A 19,493-nucleotide genomic window follows, 5' to 3' on the forward strand; every position below is an offset into this window, starting at 1 on the left:
TTTTGCATCTCCAACACACTGACCTCATAAGTGTGAACTGTGGTGGCAATGACCTAGGCACTTTGACTGGGGTAGGTCTGGAAATGCTTATGAAGGACACCTTTGGAGAATTGATGTCACTTGTCCCCCAAACTGCCTTTGTCTATTCTAACATATGCCAAAGACAGAAATGGAACTGGTCCAGTCAATTTTGCCCAGTGATTGAGAAAGCTAGGAAACATGTCAATAAAGCTGTTTCTGCTTATCTCCGAGATTACAGGATGGGGTCCTTTTACAACAACAATCTGCGTTTTAATATGGTGGCATCTATAGAAGAGATGGTGTACATTTCACAGATGAGGGCAACAGAGTATTCCTCAACAACTTTAGACTCTGCATTGGTACTTACTGATAGGTACCAAATCTCCCAATAAACACAAAGGCTCTTTTTAGATCTACCCAAGATCTAAACACATAATCTTGATGTATATGTAAAAATATTTCTTTTTTTTGGCTTGGAGTCGCGCACTTAGCACGTTTTGGAGTCGCGCACCAAACGCATTCACACCATCGTGCCGCGCTGGGAGTCGCGCACCCAACACGTTCACACCAGAGGGCCACGCTGGAAGTCACGCACCCAACACGTTCACACCAGCCGACCGTGCTGGGAGTCGCGCACCCAACGCTTTCACACCAGGGGGCCACGCTGAGCACCGCGCTGCGTGTACGACTCCTAATTTTACCGTAAAAATGTTTTAGCACCTACCAATAATTTCTATTCTCCCGAGACCCCATCCCCCAGGGCCTATTTACAACTTTGGGGACTGTGGGGTGAGCCCTGATGCCCCCACGGTCCTGCCAGCTCCCCACGTCCTTTGGGAGCCGGCATTGCTTTTCCACATGGGGAGCTACAAACGTATTTTTTACAATTCTGCCACAGTGGGCTGACATATTTACTATGAATAACCCCTGGTCGAGCAAGAAATTAGATGTACCATACGATTGTACAACAATTTAAAGACAATGTAACTTTTCACCATCCGTTCATTTTCTGTGCGTGAATCACTTCAATTTAGCCTCAGTGGGCAATCTGTTATTTGTGCTTTTTGTGATTTCCAATCTTCTCATCTAAAACAGCAAAACAAAGAATACAACATTTAATAGTCCTGATTGACAAACAGTGCTCTATAGGAAAAATCTTTTACAATCATTAAAAACTGATGTTTTCGGGAGGAGGCAGCTCAGCTTATCACAGCTCTAGCCCAGGCCTATAGTTGTACTCCTAATTCTTCATCAAGGTTCAAGCCCTCAGGATGCGTGGTGTTCTACTTTATAATCATTTTTGATTCTAATCTTCTGAATTCAGAAATTCTATTTCCTCCCCTTTCTCTCATTGGTATACAGTCAAAGACATAGAATTTAAGAAGATTAGCATTCTGATTGTGTACTGCAGAAAAATGGCGAGCAATGGGATATTGGCCATCAAGATTTTTTATAGCTCAAAGGTGCCCTAGTACTCTTTTTTTAGCCTTATGAATTGTGCTGCCTATGTAGAACTTATTGCATGGGCACTTTAAGGCATATACAGCATATTATGTATTACAGTTTACTTGTTTCATGATTTTGTGCGGGTCTTTGTTTACTGAGATTTTCAGTGTCTTACACTTCTCACTGTGCTTACACGCCTTGCATTTTCCACAAATAAAAAATCCTTGAATTTCGTCTTTCTTTCTCGTTTCTTTGATAAAGGCATGTGCTCAGTGTGTCTTTTAAGGATTTTGCTTTTCTGAAAGTTAGAGATGGATTTTCTCCAATGAACTCTTTAAGATCCACATCCAATCTCAGTGATGTCATCAGTGATGTCAATGACCATGCCATGAAGGATGTAATATGTGACAACATAAGTAGTGCATTGCAGGGGCGTGAGTTATAGTTAGCTGAACTAACTATAACAGTGGAATTTCTATGGTTCTGTACGAGTGAAATGTCCAGCTAACTATCACGCCCCTGTAACCTATGGTTTTTTCAGTGAATTTCTAAGGTTTTTTAAATGCAAATTTCTAACTACAACTTCTGTAAAACCTATGGTTTTTTCAGTGAATTTCAAAGGTTTTTTAAATGCTAGTTTCTAACTACAATGTCCCTATAACCTATAATGTTTTTTAAGTTAATTTTAAAAAGACGCGTATACTTTTTATAGTGAAAACTAACTTAACAGTAGTCTTTTATAACTTATAATATGGCTCCTGGTTTTATGGTATTTATTTTTTGGGCATTTCCTTCTGTATATATCCATATTTGTTTGTAATAATTGTATCTGTATTTACCCATATATATTTTGGGTTTTGTGAAAACATTTATCTAAAATGAGTATATTTCCACATTTATTTGTCTGATAAATATGCACTCATGCCAGAAGGACTGACCAGTCATATAAACACTCTCAGATGATAAATATGCACAACCTTGATATTCAAATGTGCATGTCTTCTTATACGAGCATATATATTGCTATTTAAGGCTCTATACTAAAATTATTTTATTGTTTTGACCCTTTTACTTTTAGAACGAGAGACCTATTGGCCTGGTAGTCATGAGTTACAGGATTTAGAATCGCTCAAAAATTAACCCAATTTCTGTTTTAATCCACATTTTAAAATAAATACAGAGAGGAAAATAAATATTTTTCGGACTGTATTTATCTGTAAAAATCAATAAAAACGGAAAAAAGGGAGACCTACTTATAATTTAACAATGTTTACAACTTAATTAGCAGTAATTAACATTTGAGTGAAGTAAAAGTGTGACACAGCACCTATAATACCTGACTTCGAACAACAGCTTTCACAGTTCGATTCCCAGCTCCAACAGCATGTTAGCCCACCACTATCTCACTGTGGGCAACACCTTGCTTAATCTTCCTAATGCCCCCGAGCGCCGGCACACCTTTCCGGGGGAAGCTGTATGCTTTACAAATGCTGACATTTTTTTTATTTAACAGCATAGTGATGACAAATATTAGCACATTTTTTTTTTCTTCTATTGTGAACGATATTTTTTTTTATGTCTTCTATTTTAGATGTTTTTAGTCATGAGAATGGAAACAACACGATTTGCCCGGTAACAGTTTTTAAGCTGGTCAACGTATGTACATATTAAGGACCTTATACATGTTATGATGGAAATCGAAACCTTATCAGCTTCAGTTTGTAACTTTTCCTAACACGTGCACAAGTTAAACAGCGTAAGCACGTGTAAACTATAAAATGTGACATCTAAATGGGCGGAGCCACATCTTTCTTCCATAGACTACTCAATAACCAAAAAGTATATAAACCACACCCGTTGTTCGATTAGTTTCGTTTTCACGAGTTATTTATCCGTGTCCATTCCGTGATGCAGGTTCCCTTTTTTAGCGTTGGATTCTTGTTTTGCGTCAGCAAAACATATTCCGAAGTTGTAAGTTGTTTGAATATGCCATAGTAGATATTTATAATACGTAGCTATTTGTCAATATTTAAACACTTGTATCTAGAAAAAAGTGTTATTGCGTGTTTTTGCCTTTTTTTTCTGTAACGGAAGCAGCTTGTTTTCAGAAACAGACAGATTACAGCAAACGTTGCTCCTTTTCTGGCTCCTTTGAGCTTATATATTGTGACTTTCTATATTATAATATTGACACTGTACTTCACTTCAGAGGTGTTGACGACCCGTCGGCGCAAACCCTAAAGATTTATAATTAACGTCACCAGCTTCCAGTTGTTAGTCTTTTTTCCCCTGGGGATCATATACTGTCAATATGTATATTATAATATGAACAGTCATGCTGATCTCAGAGGAGTTTATGACCCGTCGGTGCAAAGAGTAAAAATATATAACCAACATCACCAGCTTCTGTTTTTTAGTCTGTTCCTCCCTTTTGATCATATACTGTGAATATGTATATTATAATTTTCACAGTCATAATGATCTCAGAGGAGTTTATGACCCGTCGCCACGAATATCAAACATTTCGAAGTCCCAGAGAAAAGAAGCTCTGAAAATATCCACTGCTTTAAAGTATTTTGTTATTGATCTTCAGTTGTATTCATAACTTTATTTTCATTTTCTTTTTACTGTTACAATGGTGTCACTCTTTATATTGTAATAGACTGTTCTGTTGTTACAGAAGAGGAGTTGGAGATTTGTCGGCGCCATCTGAAATACAGCTTACTAAGCTTTATAACGTACTTGATCAAATATTTTTTCAGTAAGCATATTTTACTAAATTACAGTCTGAAAAAATATAGCTTTCATACATACTTTCTTACTTAAAACATTTGTTAAACCCTACTTTTCTGAATGGTATTTTCTAATTTCTATTTTTATCAGTTGCGGTTCCTATTCACCTTCTCCATATAGATTATATAGGACCAGTACTGGATATTATAATTAATGCTCCCTGTTTTCTGTTTTTACTGATTTTTACAGATAAATACAAACAGAAAACCATTTATTTTCTTGTCTGCATTTATTTTTTAATGTGGATAAAAACGGAAATTGGGTGCTTTTTGAATGATTCTAAATACACTTTGCCATGACTGCCAGACCAAAAGCTGTGCAGATTGATAGGTAAGGTGGTTAAAACATAATAAAGGGATTTTAATAAAGAGGCTTAAACAGGAGTAGATATGCAAAAGGCTGATACTGAAATGTGCATATTTTCACATAAGTGCATTAATTTATCTTCTGTGGGATTTCATATTACTGAAACCTGGCAGGCATCCAAGCATGACTGCATATTTATTTGTTAAATAAATGTCAAAATATACCAGTTTCAGCTTTATTTTTTTCACAAAACCCATAATAAATATGTATAAATACAGATAAAGTTGACAGAAAATAAATATAGATAAATAGAGACGGAAATATCCAAAAAATAAATACCATAAAACGGGGAGCCCTTTATATTCTTAAATTAATATGTGATTTGTTAGTGTAAAAATGTGCGACCTCTAAGCACTACGACAGAACGTTCCCAAATTCTACAGAATACAAATTTGAAAAATGATTATGCATACATTTCTATGTAATAGGAAGTCATTTGTGTTTAACTGTTTTATACTTGTTCTTCTGACTTCAGATGATGTAGTGCAGGAGTTTTTGTTGTAGCACTTCTTTTCTACTTTATGTAAAAGTAACTGATGCCCTCCTATATTATCAAGAATATTGAGCAACACTTTTACACACTATAGCAGAAAAAAGGAGGGTGTGGCCACGCTTAAGTGATATTTTATGAAATTCCCTTTTTATTTGTCACCCCTTTGATATCACAAAATGGCCGACAACAGTAAACTGTTCCCACCCAATAAGGAGCAAACTTGTACTCGGAACACTTTAGGCAATAAAATGTCCATGTTGTTCCGCAGAGGAGGAGGGAATGGCTGCCAACCCTTCTACTTTTAATGCTTCACAGTCAATGAACATTAAGCTTGGCAAGGTCCCGCTTGGAACACATTACCCAATGAGATGTCCCTAATACTCCGCGGAGGGGGAAGGATTCACTGGCAGCACTTCTACTTTCAATGGTTTACAGCCAATCAACATTAAGCTTGGGAAAGTCCTCCTTGGAACACGTCAGCCAATCAGATGTCCCTCCTACTCCATGGAGGGGAAGTGAATGGCTGGCAACACTTTTACTTTCAATAGTTTGCAACCAATCAACATGAAGCTCTGGAAGCTCCTCCTTAGAACACGGCAGCCAATCAGATGTCCTTCCTACTCCGCGGAGGAGAAGGGAATACCTAGCAGCACTTCTACTTTTAATAGTTCGCAACCAATCAACATTAAGATCTGGAAGGTCCTCCTTACAACATGTGAGCCAATTAGATGTCCTTGCTACTCTGCGGAGGGTAAGTGAATGGCAGGAAACACTTCTACTTTCAATGGTTCGCAGCCAATGAACATTAAGCTTGTTGTTGGAACACCTCAGCCAATTAAACGGTAATTTTGTTCCACACGCACATACAGAACACGCCCTCCCACATATTAATATATTTCCTGCAACAAAGTGACTATATCCGTGATAAAAGTGAACACAGCATAATAAGTCAACATTATTCCTCATTATATTAAAGGAAGGCCGCAATAAGGCGCATTGTTGTTTTCCAGATATAATTTCCGCAGCCTACTGCACTCCCCTCCAACATGAGTGAACCCCCAGGGCTGCAGGGGCCCCAGTGGGTCCCCGCGATTATTTTTTCTAAGAAATACTCCGCGGATAGAGAATACTCCCTACCACATATTAATACATTTCCTGTAACAAAGTGACCATATCTGTGATAACAGTGAACAGTGCATAATAAGTAAACATTATTCTGTATTATATTAAAGGAAGGCCACAATATGGTGCATTGTTATTTTCCCAATATAATTTCCACAGCCTACTGCACCCCCCTCCCAACATAAGTGAAGCCCCGGGACTGCGGGGGCCCCAGCGAGCCCCCGCTATTATATTTTTAAGAAATACCCTCGGGACCTAGCCCACCCGGGGTCCTCAATAAAATAAAATGCGGGACCACGCGACCACAGCGTGAACTGCGGCAATATTTTTTTTAACTGCTTTTTTTGGCCCTGGGGGTCCTTCTGGGACCCTAAGCAGGCCTAGGGGGTCAGGGTGTTTCTACCCTGCCCCCTTCTCTTGTTTTATATCATTGTTTCTCAGTTTTCTGGTGACTCGCTTCTACCAAGCCACAAGAGGGCTGCCAACACTTCCTGGTTTGGAGTGTTGGAAGCCAATCACAGTAAAGCTCCTGCTCGGGACATAGGCTCCGCCCAGATATCAAAACATTTATTTTTCAATTTTCTCAGCAAATACTGAACTGATTTACACCATTTAAAAAAAGGTCGCTTTCTGATCCAAGCACTACCTTTCTGCCACATTTGGGGTAATGCCGTTCAGTAGTTTCGGCTGTAGTCTTGCACAAAGTTTCCTATGGGAAATAGATTTTTTTACTCTTATTTTTTTAATTTCTCAAAAACTACTGAACGGATTTACACCATTTTAAAAAAAGGTCACTCTCTGATCCAAGCTCTACCATTTTGCCAAATTTGGGGGAATTCCGTTCAGCAGTTCGGGCTGTAGCTCGTCGCTAAATTTCCTATGGAAATCAACACGGAGAAAACGCGTTTGGGACCCCCCTTTTTACTCAACACCCGCTTGACGAATCACCCCCAAACTTTCAGGATAGGACCTGACCTGGATAGAGGTTTTTTTTGAGAATTTCATGAAGATTCGTCAAACGACGCCAATGTTATTAGCAAAAAATGCTTTTCCTATGGACACTAGGTTCTGACTAAAACTACCTGCTGGCAATCACCATATATATATATATATATATATATATATATATATATATATATATATATATATATATATATATATATATATATATATATATATATATGACCCAAAACACCCAACTCCCACAGAGACTCCATGGAAAGCAGGCACAGACACGAAGTGGCATTGGATTCGGTATTTATTTTTCAGTGCAGGCTGCCCTCAATCCCGAGCACAAGGAGAGACGCGTTTCAGCCTTCAAGAGGCCTTTGTCAATCTAGTTTGGCAATACATAACACATTCGTTAAATAGCCCATCCCACTGACCTAATTGCTAAACATGGAAGACATACTATAGCGCATGTATTTCTCATTGCAGGTTAAATGCAACATGCTTGCGCTGTCTGAAGCTTTTCATAAACATAAATGTAGGTAAGATGCAACATAATTATATATAGTGTGCACAATGCATTACCCAAAGTTGCTAAGTTACCAGTAAAGCAGACAAAATATGTGATGAAGCATGTATGACAATTTCAAACACTGCTCAGTGGGATACAAACGGGCACTTCAAACTGTTCAGCCAAACTAACATCCTGTGTAGCCAATATATTATAAAAATTATCACAAACTAATTTTAAAACTGCTGCCACACATGCTGAATAGTAGTCCATAATGACTGTCCATCGTCCCGATAGCTCATATGAGCTCTTGTCAGTTCCGCCACAGCACGACCTCTGACCCAGTCCAGGAAGGAGAAGTGATCTCTGCCCTATTATTGCCAGAATCTGCTTCGTGGAGCCCTGGGCCCAGTGAGCGTTCTTCGTACATGAAATAACATCTTTACATCGTTAAGAAAATATTGCTCCAGAGTTAATACGGACTGAAGCTTGAAACCCCTTAAGGACTGCAAATCCCACAATGCAGCAACTTAGTCTATTAAATGCAGGCAATTTAGAATTCCTGATATTGTTATAAGGCCAGTGTCAATGTGGCGTTTTACATCTGGGCAAGGACAAGAAATATCCAAAGGACAAAAACGGCAAGCATAAAAATGTTTAAATGGCACAACCTCGGGATTGAGAGGGACCCATCTGCAAAATCAATAACGCCATCACCACCTCACCACATCGGCGTTGTAGCGTCTGCGATGCCCAGTCGCCAGTATGCGCCAGTACTCCAGGCAAGGCATTTCTTGTCAGCGAGGTGCAGATCCATGCTGGCAGTCACGAAAACCGCCCCGCTCTGAGACCCACGTCCCCACGGCAGTCATCCTCGTTCCTTATCCAGGTCACACAGCTGGGGGCTCCTATGATAGCACTTCAGTACTTCTCCACAAACATGGTCTGATAGGAGAGCCACAAAACGACTGGTGTTCCGTGAAAGCGTGACTACCATTCACGCTGTATCACAATGAACCAAAACACCCAACTCCCACAGAGACTCCATGGAAAGCAGGCACGGACACGAAGTGGCATTGAGTTCGGTATTTATTTTTCAGTGCAGGCTGCCCTCAATCCCGAGCACAAGGAGAGACGCGTTTCAGCCTTCAAGAGGCCTTTGTCAATCTAGTTTGGCAATACATAACACATTCGTTAAATAGCCCATCCCACTGACCTAATTGCTAAACATGGAAGACATACTATAGCGCATGTATTTCTCATTTATATTATATTTATATGTGATCAAGCTCCCTAGGAGGAACGAAACGCGTCATGGAGGGCACTGCTCCCGTGTTATTTTCTGCCTGAATAAACTGCACTGTTTCACTCACTGATGTTGTGTGGGAGTCCGTGATTTTGTTTTTGGAGTTGGGTAGTCCATGTCTGTGGTTCCACCGGAGACGAGGATTCGGTGAACAGGATGTCTTCTATATATATTCACCTTTAGTCTTCGGACTTCTTCCCTCTTCATCTCGTTTGTTATATTTATTATATTGGTGACCAGATTTCTGTCTTCGTCTCCTGCTTGGGCGGTCGTCTGGTTTTTCGCTGCCCCCTCTCCCACTTCAATGTTTTCTGGTACAGTGTTCTCCATGACTAAAGCCACTTGGCTTTTTGTCATCTTTCTTTTGCCTTCACCTTTTGGGGGATAGTGTCTCCCTATTCTCTCCTTTTCTCTATTTTTCACTTCCTCTTTTTTTTTATTCTTCTCCTTTCCCCTTTTTCTCCCTGGATACCTTTCTTCTTGTCATTTTTTTTCTTTTCACCCGGGCACTCTTTTTCCTATTCAGTCTACTATACTTTATTTCCTTTTTTAATTCCGCTTCTGATACTCTATCGTCTTTTCAATTCACTCTTATCTTTTTTCCTATGGTGGTCATGGGCTTCAACGTCTCCCTTGCTAGTATTTCTCCAATCCTTTTACCTTTCTTACCTTTATTTCTTCTTTTTATGACGCTATTAATCCTCAATCCTTCCTCCCTATCTGTTCGCCTATTTTTCTGTAATTTCGAAAGATGAGCAGTTATTTCTAGGAATGTTAAAGGCATTCGCAACCCTGTTAAGAAACAATGGGTTCTGTCTCATTTAGCAAGATTAAAAAGTCATGTTGCTTTGTTGCAAGAAACTCATCTTGCACTTAAAGATTTGCCTTCATTACGTAAACAAGGGGTGGGGGAAGCCTTTTGCTCCCCGTCAGTAAACACCAAAAATGGTGTTATTATTCTGTTCCACAAATCGTTATCTATCCAGTTAAAAAATGAGTTTTACGATACTAATGGTCGATGGTTGTTTTTGGATGTTATGGTTAATAATACAAATTTATCCTTCTGCAATGTTTATGGTCCTACTGGTGTTGATTTAACATTTAGGAATGATTTCTCTATGCTTCTCTCCTCACATGCAAATGATGATTTAATTGTTGGTGGCGACTGTGATCAACTTATTGATCCTTTCTTAGATCAGAAATCTCAAGCTAGATATGTAACCAATAAAATGCAAAAATCCTTTTACAAAGCCATATCCTCTCGAGGCCTTATCGACTCCTGGAGGATCTCCCATCCGGATACATTAGAATTTTCCTTTTTTTCTCCTGTACAAGCATCACACTCTCGTATAGACTACATTTTTCTTTCACAACACACTTTCCAATTCATGACTAACTCTGAAATAGGTTCTATCCTTATCTCAGATCATGCCCCTGTTATCCTGGATATTGATTATCCCTCCTCCATCCCTACCACTCGGCGTTGGCGCTTTAACAATTCCCTTCTTCTAGATCCCTAGTTCACCGAACAATTGACTATCTTCATGGACAATTTTTTTTACAATAATCTCCACTCCACATCTCAATTTCATTTTGTTTGGGATGCCTTTAAGTCAGCTGCTAGAGGCTATATTATCGATTTTGTTTCTCGTAAAAACAAAAAAAGCTCTCTCTCACTCCTCACTTATTCTCAAACAAATAAAAGAGCTTGAGCATCTCTTTTTTACTACTAACTCTGCTGATGCACTTTCTTCTCTCATTAAAGCAAAAATACAATATAACAAACACTCATGGGATGCCACTTGTAATAATCTCCTTAAATTTAATGCAAAAAATGTATGGTGGGCTCAATTAAGCTGGTAAATCCCTTGCGAATTACCTTAAAATAAATAAGCAAAAATCTAAAATCGCTGATATTACTGAAATCCACGGAAATCGTCATTCTACTGATGATAAGATTCTTGATTGTTTTGTGCAATATAACTCCTCTCTATATACTCCTGAATCAACTCCTTCTTCTACACAAATTAACTCCTTTTTTCAATCTATTCCTAATAGATCCCTAAAGATCCCCGGATACTTGTATAGATCTCTCCTCCCTCGATGCTCCTATCTCTGAAAAAGAACTCCTTCATGCCATCACTCTTTTACCTAAAGGTAAATATCCTGGTCTGGATGGCTTTACTGTCCGTTTCTATTTTCATTTTAAGAATGTTTTAATCCCACATAATAATTTTCTTACCCTGGGGGAGTCTACTGGTTTTTTCACTCAAGCGATGTTATGTTTACTCCCTAAGAAAGACAAGGATCCATCTCTTTGCAAAAATTATCGGCCCATTTCATTAATTAAAACAGATTGTAAAATATATGCAAAAATTCTGGCTGTTCGATTAAACACTGTTATTCCTGACCTCATTAATATCTATCAATCTGGGTTTGTTAAAGGCAGATCTATAACGTATAATTCTAGGACTTTCCTTAGTATTATTCATCTTGCTTCGAGGATGGATTCCCCAGTTGCTGCTATCACCCTTGACGCTGAAAAAGCATTTGATAGGGTTAGCTGGGACTTCATGTTCGGTGCACTTAGATGGCATGGTTTCAGTCCTCACATTATCAAGCTAATTCATCTCCTATATTCAGCTCCTTCTACCTCTATCTGGGTTAATGGAGCTCAATCTTCTTACTTTCCTTTACACAGAGGTACCAGACAAGGTTGTCCCCTATCTCCCCTTCTTTTTATTCTAGACTTAGAACCTTTTTTAGAAACTATTCGGCGCTCTACATCTTATACTGTTTTTTTATATAAGAAGAATGATTTTAAATTCACTGCATATGCTGATGATATTTTACTCTATATCTCTAACCCTCTCACTTCCTTAACTGATCTCTTTTCTTTATTAAAGGAATATTCCTCAGTTTGAGGATATAAATTAAATATAGATAAATCTGAAGTATTACCCCTCAATAAATTCTGTCTTCCTCACATGTTTCGCAGTTATGGTTTTGAATGGAATCCTAAAAGCATTAAATGTTTGGGCATCCTTTACACCAATAATATCAAAGAAACCATTAAAATTAACCACAAAGATATTCTTATAAAGCTTTCCTCACTTATTGATCGATGGTCTCCTTTATTTCTTTCTTGGTGGGGAAGATTGGCAACCATTAAAATGATGCTTCTCCCTATTGTTAATTTTTATCTTTCAATGCTACCCATTTCTCCTCCGCTTTACTTTTTTCACTTATAAATCGCACTCTCATCAAATTCCTATGGAATAATCGTAAATCCAGGGTCTCTCTTTCTCGCCTCCAACAACCAAAAGAGTTGGGTGGGGTCAATTTTCCCAATTTGTCTCGCTTTCATTCTGCTTTTACACTAAAGCAAATATGGCCTTTTTTAGCAAATTCCTCCTCTCTTCCTGTGACTGATTGGAGTACAATAGAACTGGATCAATTTTCTCCTTTCTCTTTTCTCACAGCCACTCGCTTAACTCAACCACCCAAACGTTTTCTTACACCCACCTTCAAACATTCAAAAGCACTTGCCTTGTTAATTTTTCGCTCTTTTCTCTCACAGGCGCAGTTACATTCTCTTACTCAGATTTGTTATAATCAATCTCTAAAGATTAATAATAAAGAACTCTTTTGGAAAGAATGGAAGGATAAAGTCATTATCCTTTCTGATTCTCTTCTTAAGGATAATTCTTTGAGGGATTTTTCTGATATTCGTACTTCCTTTACTTTATCCAATACATATTCCTCTCAATTTCCTTTATTTAAACTTGCCCTGACCTCTTGTATCTCCAAATGTAGTTCCTTATCCACCATTGCTCCATCAGATTCCCCTCCACCAGATTTCACTATCCCACAAAGCTGCTGTTATTTACAAAATGCTTTCCCTTTCCACTTTAGATCGACTCAAATCTAAACTTGAGCTTACTTGGGAAAATAATTTATCACAAGAATTCTCCTTTCCAATTTGGGACTCCATTTGGTCTAAAATATACACTGTTTCTCGTTCAGCTAGTACCACTCAGACTTTATATTTTTTTTATAATCGACTCTTCCTTACCCCTACTGATTTATTTAAATTCAATACCTCCGTATCTAAGAAGTGTTGGTCCTGTTCTTGTACTGATAGTGATTTTTTTCATATGCTTTTCCAATGCCCATTGGTTAAATCCCTTTGGTCTCATATATGGTCTAAGCTTGATGATATTTTGTGTTCCAATTACCCCTTGATATTGTTCATATTTTTCTGGGTGGCTCATCCCCCATTTGGAATGTTCCATGCAATGTATGTAAATTTATAGATCTGTATATAGGTATTTCCTTGCAGGTCATCACAACGAACTGGAAGAATACATCGAATATCTCATACAATGCCTGGTGGAATCTGTTATGCCATCATCATAGACTGGATCGTGCTTTTGCTACCACTACTCCCCTTTTGATCAAAAAAGATCTGTTATGGCTACCTTTAACCAACTTCCTTTCTAAACATGTTCCTTAAGTTTTACTAATAATATGTGAATTGTTTGCCTTTTTCTTTTCTGCTCCTCCCCCTTTCTCTCTCTTTTCCCTTTTTCTTTCGTCCTCCCTCTTTTTCTCATCTTACAAATACCTTTAAAAGCACCTTCCCTTGGTATATTTCCTAATTTTTCCCTTGTTGGGATTTTTTTGGCTTCTACCATTATATTGTGTAACCTTTTGATCTACTTTCATTGCTATTTGTATTGTAATGATGTTCTACTTGGTTTACCTGATGCACTAAAGCTTTCTAAACTTAAAAAAGAATGGTTTCTTGCACCAATTGCATACTGCTTGTGAATTGTCAGCATTAAATACAATTTGCACATGACCTTGCAGCAAATGTATCCAATTTTTAAACGACTTTTTCAGGTACAAGTCCATGCTTGTACCTATAGATCTATTTGGACTCCAAAACAGAAACTAATTCCAAATATTGGGTGTTTGTAAGGTGGATGCATGAAAAGGATTCAGCTGACGAGAGGACTTCAGAAGGCACAAATGACCTCTGGGTTTTTCCTGCTAAAACCAAAAATCTTAGCAGGACCTCATCCAACGGCTATTTAACTTCAAGAGCACTTTGCCAGATCCAGCCTAGCTGGAGGATTTCAATTTCATAAAAATAGACTAGGTGCCTCATTTAGAGTTTAGCAAAGAGAATACTTTGCCAGAAATTAGGCTGCTCTATTTAGAATTGGGTGGCTAGTCATGTTTTTCAGTCTTGTTTTCTCTAGCAGCCCCCTTGCTGACTCCGGTAGTAGAAAACGTATTGCCTTATGGTGTAAGTACATGAGATGTTCTACCTAATTTAGAGGGGATGGTCTGATGTACTTTTTTCTGGTGGCCCTGAACAGAAAAAAAAAAAAAACACATGCTGGTAGAAAACTCCCACTGTGTCAGTGTCATTAGCATTTTGTTTTACAAAAACAAACTCCTGCTTTGGGAGTTTTTTTGCAAAACACTTAGTCAGCTGAGAGCTGCATGAAACATGGCAGCAAAACCTTTCCTTTGAAGGCAACAAGATTTCTGCAAAGTCGGTGTAGATCTCTTAGTAAGGCAGGTGGTAGTCCACAAGGGGGGGCGGAGATAATGACCTCCTCCACCTTAGCGGTCAGCAGGCTGCCAGACAGTCCCTAAATGAGACCTAGGTCAGAAGATAAAAACATTGACCGGAATAACTGGCTTGATGTATCCGACCTCCCATCCATCGCGGTCAGCCTGAAAACACTCCTAGGTCCCCAACAAATGCAAACTATGACTTCTGATTGGCGCTACACTTTTACTTGGTGCTCTTTGCCATAAAACTTTAAAAATCTATATCTCTTGTTATTCATATTGGATTTTAATCATTTTGAGTCATCTTTTGCTAACTTTCTTTTACATATTTACAAATTGTTTGTCAAACTTTTATTGTGTTGTGTTTTTACTTTTTCATTGTTTCGGTACTCCTAAAGTTTTTAACACACCTTTTCTGTTAAACCTTTCTTCCTTGTGTCACAGACAGAGGGGATGAAGCCTATTTTAACTTATCGTAACTGTGTTTAACCTGACTGGATTTCGGATTAATTACTTGTGGTGGACTCACATCCTCCCCAAATAATAACTCATTTTCTTACACAGAGGTGTAAGTTTTTAACCCAGTTGAGAACCATCAGTAATTGAGATCTGGTTTATTGAGAAGACTGATCTAGTCAGGCAAAATCCAGTAACTCAAAATTGTGGTTTTGGAGCAGAGAGCCACTGTATTCACAAACAAATAGGGAGCCATTGACATTGCATAACGCCTGAACAAAAGATTTGAGTATCCAGCAACAAGTCTGATTTGTACAGCTTTAGCTTTGCAAAAGACATAATGGCAAACCAAATTAGCATCTACATTGGCTAATCATAATGATTTAAAACATTTTTATTTTATTTGCCATCTAATTCTGGTTGAAATATCAAAAAACTACTGAATGAATTTTGCCCTAAAGCTGAAAAAGGATCTATTCTGCGCAAAATTCATTCCAAGTGCGATGTGAGTTTGTTCAGCAGTTTTTGCCAAAGGCCAAACATTCTAATTGGATTGAAAAAATAAAATGCTACTTTTGGATCGTCTCCAATAAACAATCAGCAGGAAGTTTGAACAAAGGAATGTGAGCTGAATGGGTCAAAGCTTTTCTCAGATGTTATGCAGAATCATTAAGCCGTTTCCAAGTTATTAGCAAAACAAAAACTGAATTTCCGATGGAAGCAGTGTTGCCTCCATAACTGCAGAATTATCACCCACGGTGTTTTATAAATGTAGTTATAATTGAGTCATATGTGAAATAGGAAATGCTGATTCTGTTTGAAGAATCTACCTGGAATTAATTAAGCATAAACTAGACCCATTTAATCATACTCTTTATCTCTAAGCACGAACATTTATTATAGTATATCAATGTGTACAGTTGTTAATAAATAATTTCAATGTTCTGTCACTCTTGGGTATTGTCTACACTACATCTAAATACATACATGAAAAGTATATGTATGGATTTCAGAAACATATTGTTACATAAAGTGGTACTGCATTGTTCCAATTGATAATATCGATTGAAGCAACTGTTGCTGACAGTTGAAACAGGCTTTTCTTCTGTTTCCAGTGGCGGGTGAGAGGCAGGGCCGGACTGGCCGTAGCGAGCACCGGGCAATCCCCCGATGTGCCGCACGGGTGGGGGGTGGTTTTGGGCCCCTGGGGGACGTTTTTGTTACAGGGACATTTTTGCAAAATCGGCCCTGTTAACAAAATCTGCCGAAAAATGGCCCTGGCAAAGAGTTCGACGGCACCCCCAACCGCCGAGCCGGGGGGGTGGCGGCGGAGCACTTTTCCAGGGCCGGTTTTGGTTCCCAGTCCGGCCCTGGGGAGAGGTCAGCATCTCCCTATTCCTTTACTATAAAATATGTTTGCTGACAGTAATACTACAAAACTACAATGGTATTTAAAGCAACTGTGCAATATAGTATGTTAAGGGGGATGTGATATGTGAGGTCAGCAGTGATTGATATTAACGATGACATTTGTGATAGTGTCTGTGACATGCAATGGGAAATTGATAGCTGTGTAACCCACCATGCCTGGGATTTTATTAGCTTTTCATTGTTAGTTTAACACATCTTTAAGTGGATATATTTAGGGGATTATTAGAGATCGAGAGACACGCTCAGGGCGACAGCACGTAATCTATAAATGAAAAGGATACATATGGCCAATTCATAATGCACCCAATACAACTATAAACAGTTGAAAAAAAGGCATGGCGGAGACTCATGGTGTCTTTCTTACCTCTTAATGCCAGCCGGCGTAGAGATCACTTGCGGTCTTCTGATTTCGCAAAATATTTCTTATGGAGGCTGAGTACAAAGATGCAAAATGTTCTTATTAGAAGGCGGTCCACCTGAAGGGAGAGGTGGGCTAGTTGATCTAAAAATGGAATTCCAGCTTACCGTTACGAAATAAATCACCGCTCGTCTGTGGAGTGCACTGCTTCGTTGTTTGTAAGCAAGCCTCGATGTCAGGGTATGGCGTCAATGACATCACCGGCAACTTGGGTAATGTAGTTTTTGTGTGCGCTTAGCGCATGCACGTATTAGACAATAGGTGCGGAAACCAGTGAAAATAACAAATCGGAGGTGGCCTCAATGACGGCCACTGGCTCCATGGATGATGTAGTGTTTTATTATTTCGTGCATGCTCCTTTGGATCCTTGCGCGCGAAGTCGTATTGAGATGACTAATAAAGTCTATACTGAAAACTTTATTACTGAAGATCGCTGTACATAAAATGTGATTGGTCAGCTTTGCTGAAGAGTGCTGTTCACACTATCCACCTGACAAAAGACATGTGGACCAGTAGCCAAGCTGTGGATTACATGTGCATCACTGCACACTGGGTCTCTTTTGCAGGGGTTAGAGAAAAGATGTCTACAGGTGTTGACAATGCCACAATTTTTAAAGCGAGTCGGAAACATGCAACAGTAGCCATGTTTGCCATGGAGAAATCTCATACGGCATTAAACATTTTGGATGAGTTTAAGAGTAAGGTCTCTAAATGGCTGGTGCCAAGAAGTCGCATGATTGGTTATGTTTCCACGGATAATGGCAGTAATATAGTTAAGGCCATGCATGATGGTGGCTACTTCAGAGTGCCGTGTTTGGCGCACTGCATTAACATTGTTGTTCAAGATTTCTTGAAAAGAGAAAATCAATCAATCAATCAATCAATCTATTTGTAGAGCGCGCTATTTACCTGTGAGGGTCTCAAGGTGCTGGGGGGGGGAAGCTTCGCTACTGTTCGAAGAGCCAGGTCTTGAGGAGTCTTCTGAAGGCGAGTAGGTCTTCGGTCTGCCGTAGGTGGGTAGGAAGGGTGTTCAAGGCCTTGGCGGTGAGGTAGGAGAAGGATCTGCTGCCTGAGGTTGTTCGTTGGATGCGGGGGACAGCGACGAGGGCGAGGCTGGCGGAGTGGAGCTGGCGGGTCGGGGTGTGGAAGCTGAGTCTGCTGTTCGGGTAGGCTGGTCCGGCGTTGTGGAGTGCTTTGTGTGCGTGGGTGAGGAGTTTGAAGGTGATCCTCTTGTCGACGGGGAGCCAGTGTAGGTTTCTCAGGTGGGGGGTGATGTGGCTGTGGCGGGGTAGGTTGATGATCAGTCGGGCGGAGGCATTTTGGATGCGCTGTAGTCGTCGTAGGTGTTTGGCTGGGATTCTGGCGTAGAGTGCATTGCCGTAGTCCAGCCTGCTGCTGACGAGGGCCTGTGGCACTGTCCTTCTTGTTTCGGACGGGATCCACTTGTAGATCCTGCCGAGCATGCGGAGGGTGTTGTAGCAGGAGAAGGAGACGGCGTTGAACTTTTTGGGCATGGAGAGGGAGGAGTTGAGGATGAATCCGAGATTGCGTGCGTGGTCGGTTGGTGTTGGTGCTGTCCTCTTAGTGGTTGGGCAGCAGGAGTCATCCCAGGCTGAGGGGTTGGGTCCGAGGATGAGGACCTCCGTCTTGTTCAGTTTCAGACGGCTGCTCTTCATCCAGTCGGCGATGGCCTTCATTCCGTCATGGATGTTGGTTTTGGCGGTGCGTGGGTCCTTGGTGAGGGAGAGGATGAGCTGAGTGTCGTCGGTGCAGGAGATGATGTTGAGGTTGTGGTGGCGGGCCACTTGTGCGAGGGGGGCCATGTAGATGTTGAACAGCGTCGGACTGAGGGAGGAGCCCTGGGGGACGCCGCAGATGAAGTCGGTGGCTTCGAATCGGAAAGGTGGGAGGCGGACGCTCTGGGATCTGTCAGAGAGGAAGGATATGGTCCAGTCGAGGGCCTTCTCTTGGATACCGGCTTCTTGGAGGCGTGTTTTTAGAGTGCGATGGCAGACTGTATCGAAGGCGGCCGAGAGGTCCAGGAGGATGAGGGCAGATGTTTTGCCGTTGTCTAAGTGGCGGCGATGAGAGCTGTCTCGGTGCTGTGGTTTCATCTGAAACCGGATTGGGACAGGTCCAGGATGTTGTTGTTGTTGAAAACACAGTCAGAAAGTTGCTGACCATCTGCCGAAAAATCTGCACACATTTCAGCCATTCCTTTAAGGCCCGGAAGGAGATGAGGATCCTTCAACGTAGCCGTGGAGTGCCAGTCAAAGGACTCATCCAGGAAGTGGCAACATGTTGGAACTCAACCTCTACATGCTTGAACATCTGTTTGAGCAATACAAGGTAATCAATGAGTATGTCAATAGCATTAACATACGGTCGGCTCCTATGAAAGGCATGAGGCTAGAGCCGGAGGAATGGTACCTAGTTCAAAGACTGACAGACATGCTTCGTCCTTTTGAGGTCTTCACCCGTGAAGTCAGCAGGGAGGACTGTAGTTTGGGCAAAGCTATCCCATTGTTGTTCATGCTAGAGCAACAACTGAAGGCGGTGTCTTCAACGTTCCGAGCTGATGTTCACAAACAAG

The sequence above is a fragment of the Lissotriton helveticus genome, chromosome 7 (genome assembly GCF_964261635.1).
Source record: "Lissotriton helveticus chromosome 7, aLisHel1.1, whole genome shotgun sequence".
Classification (NCBI taxonomy): domain Eukaryota; kingdom Metazoa; phylum Chordata; class Amphibia; order Caudata; family Salamandridae; genus Lissotriton; species Lissotriton helveticus.